Here is a 5,875-nt window from a genome sequence, read left to right as displayed (position 1 = left end):
CAATTCCATACAACAGGAGAGCTATAACTTCAGTCTGTGCAAAACTCGTGCAGTCAATGAACGACGTAGGCTACAGTAGGCTACTGCAAGCCTAGGCTATCCACTGAGCGCTACGTCATGGTCAACAACTACATTGCAGAAGATGATTAAATCACTATTATGAATCACAGTCAGTCCGACTCATTTGATTGCATGTCATAAATGAAATGGCAATACACATTTAATGACGAATAGTATTTATTAAATGGAAGGACCTCGTCAGTCAATGTCAATGTAACTTCTATTTCGAATTTATCTATTTCTAATTTTCTGAAGCAATGTATCTATTTCTACATCTCTGATACAGCAAAACTTCTTATTGGAGAGCCAACACGTCCTCTGTTGATTCAATGGTTCGTCGTTGTTCCTGTAATGAAAAGAAAAGGAAACAAGAGCCTAATTAGGTCTGGTGACATTAGCTTGTAGCTGCACTGCAACGAGATGTAGAAATGTGCGAAGTGGCCAGCGGGGTATAAGTTTGTTTGACATTATGTGTGAGCACAAAAGTTAGGCCTGGGTCTACCCAGTCCACCCAAGCCTAAATCGCATATGCCGACTTAGTGAGAACATCTGTATTTGATACAATATGTTTAGGATTATAATATGTAGGCTTAACATTTTAATAGGAAACACAGTAGCATCAATAACTTACTTTTCCGCTCTCCGTCTCTTTTACGCTGGGCTGGCGGAGGATAGACAGGATGACGGGCACTATCGCTTCACTCATTTCTTTGACTGGCTCACTGCCGAAGGTCTGACTCACTGCAGAAGGTTTTGATGGTATACAGTCATAACACTACGGTCACTAACGCATTTAATTAGCTGCTAGACTCAACTGAAAATATATTATCAGACTATTAGGCTACCTTTCTGATAGGACGCGCAGATCCTGTCCACCAGCACTCCCCATCACTGGGTGTGTCCAATGCATGTCAGCGACCATTGCAGCTGGAGCTAGGACACCCCCTGAATAAAATATATTCATAATTATGGAATAAACGTCGTTAGCAGGCCCAACATTAGGTAACCAGAATCGGGTTATAAGCCAGCAAGTTTTCAACGGACGTCAGTTAGCTAACGTTGACTAGCTAACGTTAACGGCTGATCATAGGCTATTATCATAATTCATATCCATAGCATAAAGAATGAAAGCAATATCAGGTTAAAAGTTCGTTAGAGAAAAATGTAATCGCCATTACTGATTACAAAAGACAAATTAAGTAGAGAATGATCTATGTCAATTAGGCCTACCAAGTTTGTATAACGATAACTTTTATGGGCAATCTAAGCATGAGTTAGGCCTGCTAGATAGTTAACGTCATCTTTTGTAGCCTATGCAGCTAATAAACATAGCGTAAACGTTTTTTTTAAAAAAACTTACCTTTTCCATTTGATTCACTCCCAAGGCAGGACATCTCCTTCTTGGCCATAACCGTTAGATTTTCTAACTTTGTTGTAGCCTACTTCGTGTAGCTAGCCACCACCTCACCACCATACGTCTTGCACTTTTGCGGCGATTTCCTCACAATTTCTTTGTTTTACCATTATATGTGAGCCAAATTTGCTTTTCAATATAGTTTTTCATTTGTTGTATTCCTCTAGCAGGATTATTTTTTCGTCCTCTGGCCAATTTGGCTTCATTGCCTTCTGTTATTGGGTCTATATCAGTACAATACAGACTGTCTGCAACGGTAGACGGTGGTCCATTGTTTACTTCCTGCCCTCCATCTCAAATCGTCCCGCCGTGGCGCGTCATAATAATCACGTGATTGAAACCAAGCTATTAGGCCATCTGACTCTTTGACTTTTTCAGTACAATTGATTGTAAGCAACGAATGCAGCCAACCACAACTCTGATCTGTGAAGAGACATTCCTCGCTTCTCTTCACGTCAGAATAGATTTCCGGATCTTAGATTCCTAGATTTCTGTGGATGACATCTCAAGAATGACACATATTTTGGTTCGATAATGTACCTTCTGGGCGCATTGTGTGTTGTAATCTCCCATTTGACAGCACAGTGGTGGGGCTCTTAGCTCAGCAGTAGCAGATGTCAAACTTCCATTGCAGTTGAGCTACTGAAAACTGAAAAAAGAGGCCTTAGATAAGTTCAGAGCTGTTTCCATGGTGAGCAAGACCAAAAAAAGCAAGTGGAGGTTCAGACTGCCTGTGAATAGTCATTATGGTGATCGTATGTTCATAATGGAAGCACGTTCAGGAAAATATGAGGCTTTTGATGGGATGAAAGATCTATGAATGATTATATTACAACACAACGGGGTGCAAATTAGAGTGGTCAAATCAATATGACGAGGTCATTAAATCTTCAATCGCCCTCATACCTTCTGATGATTATGATTAAAAGGGGCAGAAAATTGGAAATACGGTTTGTCGTCGCTGGTCAAAGATACCGCAAAATCCATCATGTGATATCGAGGATGTAGATGGGGAGGAATGATTTATGACTAGTGCCTAGGGAGGTGTATAGTCGCCAGGGAGACAGTCCCTTTGATGAATAGTGATTCCAAACCCAGTAGGACCAATAGAAAGCCTCTCCATCAGATTTTATTGTTTTGTTGTTCACATCACTTGATGGATTAGAAGATTGTCTGTCCGTTATCTTAATAACTAATGCTAATCTGGTGGCCCAGCATGCATTGCACAAGCTGGCCTCGACTGCCATAAGGGAGCTGTTTTTAATAATGCACTTGCGATGTAAAGTGCAGACTGTATTAACATTGACATGATGACACGATAATCCTTTCGGGAGTCATTCTGTGTGATTTGATTGAGGATCGTTTCAGCAAAGATACATCATATGTACAGGATTACTCCCCAGGCCCATAACACACACACACACACACACACACACACACACATGCATGTCCCACACATTGAGTATTTATGGCTTCTGACCCTTCCTCTGTAGGCTGAGTGGTAGGAGCAACCAGGGCCGCTGTGGCACATGTTAGCCCCTCTGCTTGCCATCAGCCCTGTGCTCACTGCTCAGTAGGCCATGCTACGCCTCGCCATTTTCATTTATTAATTTAGCAGACGCTGTTATCCAAAGCAACTTACGGATGTGGACTGATATGAAATCTGCCGTCCTAATATGGAGACTCTGGAGTAATAGAAATAAATACCTCCTTTGCATACAGCACAGGATAAATTAGAGGATGATGGTGCAGATTTTTAAGTGACAATGAAGAAACGATCGGCAGCATCTGGCAAAAAACCTACTTTAACAAAAAACAAAATGTCACGCTTGTTCAAGTGCAGCGCTTCCTCGTCGTTCCTCGAAGCTCGCCCTTTCCCCTGCAGTTCAGTCTGAGGTCGTTCCTGGCCTCTGGTGTTCCAGACGCCATGTAGAGAACGTGACCCCCAGCGGAGAGCCAGGGCTGGGTAGGAAAGAGATGACAGAATTACTAGCGGAGGGATCGAAGGAACGTCCCCACCCACAGACAGCCCTGAGCCTGGAGGCTCCCATGAATACTGTTATCAGGCTTGAATTAAGTGTGTGTGTGTGTGTGTGTGTGTGTGTGTGTGTGTGTGTGTGTGTGTGTGTGTGTGTGTGTGTGTGTGTGTGTGTGTGTGTGTGTGTGTGTGTGTGTGTGTGTGTGTGTGTGTGTGTGTGTGTCTGAAACATGTGCATCTGCATAATATTGCTGTGCACAGTGGGAATGCATTTCCACATATCTGTACAGAGGCTTCATTCAGTTCACGCCATGTGCAATAATCTCTGCATGTACTGTATGTGTGTATGTCTATGTGTGTGTGTGAGAGAGAGAGGGAGAGAGAGGGAGAGAAAGAAAGAAAGAGAGAGAGAGAGTGCATGTGTTTACATAAATTATCGAATGTCTCCCTAAATCTCTCAAAAAACAGTGCTTGGCTTGGCTTTTCAGGCCCCATCTGGTGATGCTGCGTGCAGCGTGTTAATGTGACTAGGGCCTGTGCTGTGCTGTGCTGTGCTGTGCTAGTAGGGCCCCTGTAGGTGTAGGCAGAGAGAGAGAGAGAGAGCTCCCAGAGGGCTATGACAAGATCAGGCTGACAATTTCACTGAACCGACACGGGAAAAGTAGCAGTTCTAAACGCGTTTGGACAGGCCTCAGCCTCCCTTTTGGAAATACAGTAAGGATGTGTTTGATTAAAGGTACCTACCATCTATGATTCCAATACACGTTCTATACATTAATTTATACATCAAACAAAGTACAATTCATTGCATTGTCAGCTTGCTGGGTGTACTGCTCATTTGTGTTTAGTGTTGCATGGGTACATAAAGTAATTTTTTATGTTTGGAATCACGTCTTTAGTCTCAGTGAGACAAATCTGTATTGCCTGGTTGTGTTCAGGCAGTTAGCCTCCTCCTCAACTAGATCTTGGAGCAGCACAACATCTGCACTAGCCGTAGGTGATGTAAAATGCGTATACTCAGCCCGATATCCACAGCTTCCACAGCTTGCAAACCAGCTAGTGTAGGCCCTGTGCTCCTGTTATACCACCCTTCACCACAGATGGCGCTGTGTTAATGTAATACAAGTCAATGGAAGGGTAGCATGTGTTCAACACAACTCAAATCTGACAGAATAGTCTTCCTCTTTCCACTGCATTATTGTCTGTCTTCGTGATGCTCACACGGAATTTCTCCCCTTCCAGCTGCTCAGTAATTACGCTATCGGTGTCTTTCAATTATCTGTGGATTTGCAGAAGTGTTTGTGACGCCTAAGATTAATTGAATTGGGCTTTGCCCAAATCACGACCATTTTCCCTTCTGCATCCTGCAGCTCAGGTGTACATCCTCTTGAGGGTGGCAGAGAAGACACTTTGGTATGAGAGACACTTTCTGAAGAAGGTAAGGAGGAGAGAGAAAGAGAGAGAGAGGGAGAGAGACAGAAACCCTTCCCTATCTGTCCTCCCCCAACACCACTCCGTGGAAGTCATTCAGATACGTTTGTACCGTGTGTTTGTTTTTTAATTAGACCAGATTGCATCAGCCGAGCCCTGTGAAAACAAAACTAGAGACAGAAGCAAAGAAAGAAAGAAAGAAAGAAAGAAAGAGAGTGAGCGAGGGAGGGAGGGAGGCACAGGAAATGAAGAGCAGAGGCAGAGACGGTGGCAGAGGAAAGGGTGGAGAGGGTGTAAACAGCCACAACAGATACCGCCGTGTAAAAAGCAATCACAGGAAATAATATGAGAGACAGAGAGAGAGAGAGAGAGAGAGGAAGAAAGAAAATAAAGTCAGTAAATAGAGTGATGAAGCAAAGGGAAACTGTGTAAATCGCCTGATGGCACAGAATGAGAGAAAACAAGAAAGTGAGTGAGGAACTGGGCAGGAGGTAAAAGAGAGAGTAAACAATGTGATGAGAGAGAGAGAGAGGGGTGGGGGTGGGGGTGGGGGTGGGGGTTGTGGTTTTGACAGAAACAGGGGTAGAGATAGGAAATAGGAGGGAGACATGTAGAGACACAGATAGTCGAGGGATAGGACGAGAGATAATGTGTGTGTGTGTGTTTGTGGGGGTAGGTATGTGTGTGTGTGTGTGTGTGTGTGTGTGTGTGTGTGTGTGTGTGTGTGTAAGAGAGAGAGAGAGCATCTGTGAGTTGACGGCTGCAGCAATCTCTCTCTCTCTCTCTCTCCTCTCTCTCTCTCTCTCTCTCTCTCTCTCTCTTCAGCAGATTGCGGTTAATCCTGCCTCCCTGATGGAGAGCTAACAGGGTTTGGCCCGCGGGGATTTACACTTGAACATACAGCTACATCCTCTATAAAAGATCGACCCCATAATCCCCAGCCACCGCCGCCTGCCTGTGCGCCTATCCGTTCTGGCCGCGGTGCCGGGAGC

At 44.2% G+C, this 5,875-nt stretch overlaps 1 long non-coding RNA gene across 1 annotated transcript; it reads right to left on the bottom strand.

Moving 5' to 3' along the window:
• Window positions 1–225: 225 nt before the first annotated feature.
• Window positions 226–975, bottom strand: LOC134068769 (uncharacterized). Its single transcript, XR_009936718.1, has 3 exons — window positions 906–975; window positions 692–801; window positions 226–406 (listed from the first exon to the last, which is right to left on the bottom strand). It is a non-coding gene; the product is annotated as an uncharacterized LOC134068769 (long non-coding RNA).
• Between the last annotated feature and the right edge of the window lie 4,900 nt (window positions 976–5,875).

This window comes from Sardina pilchardus, chromosome 21 (assembly GCF_963854185.1).
Source record: "Sardina pilchardus chromosome 21, fSarPil1.1, whole genome shotgun sequence".
Taxonomy (NCBI): domain Eukaryota; kingdom Metazoa; phylum Chordata; class Actinopteri; order Clupeiformes; family Clupeidae; genus Sardina; species Sardina pilchardus.
This window is presented reverse-complemented; position numbering and strand designations above follow the sequence as displayed.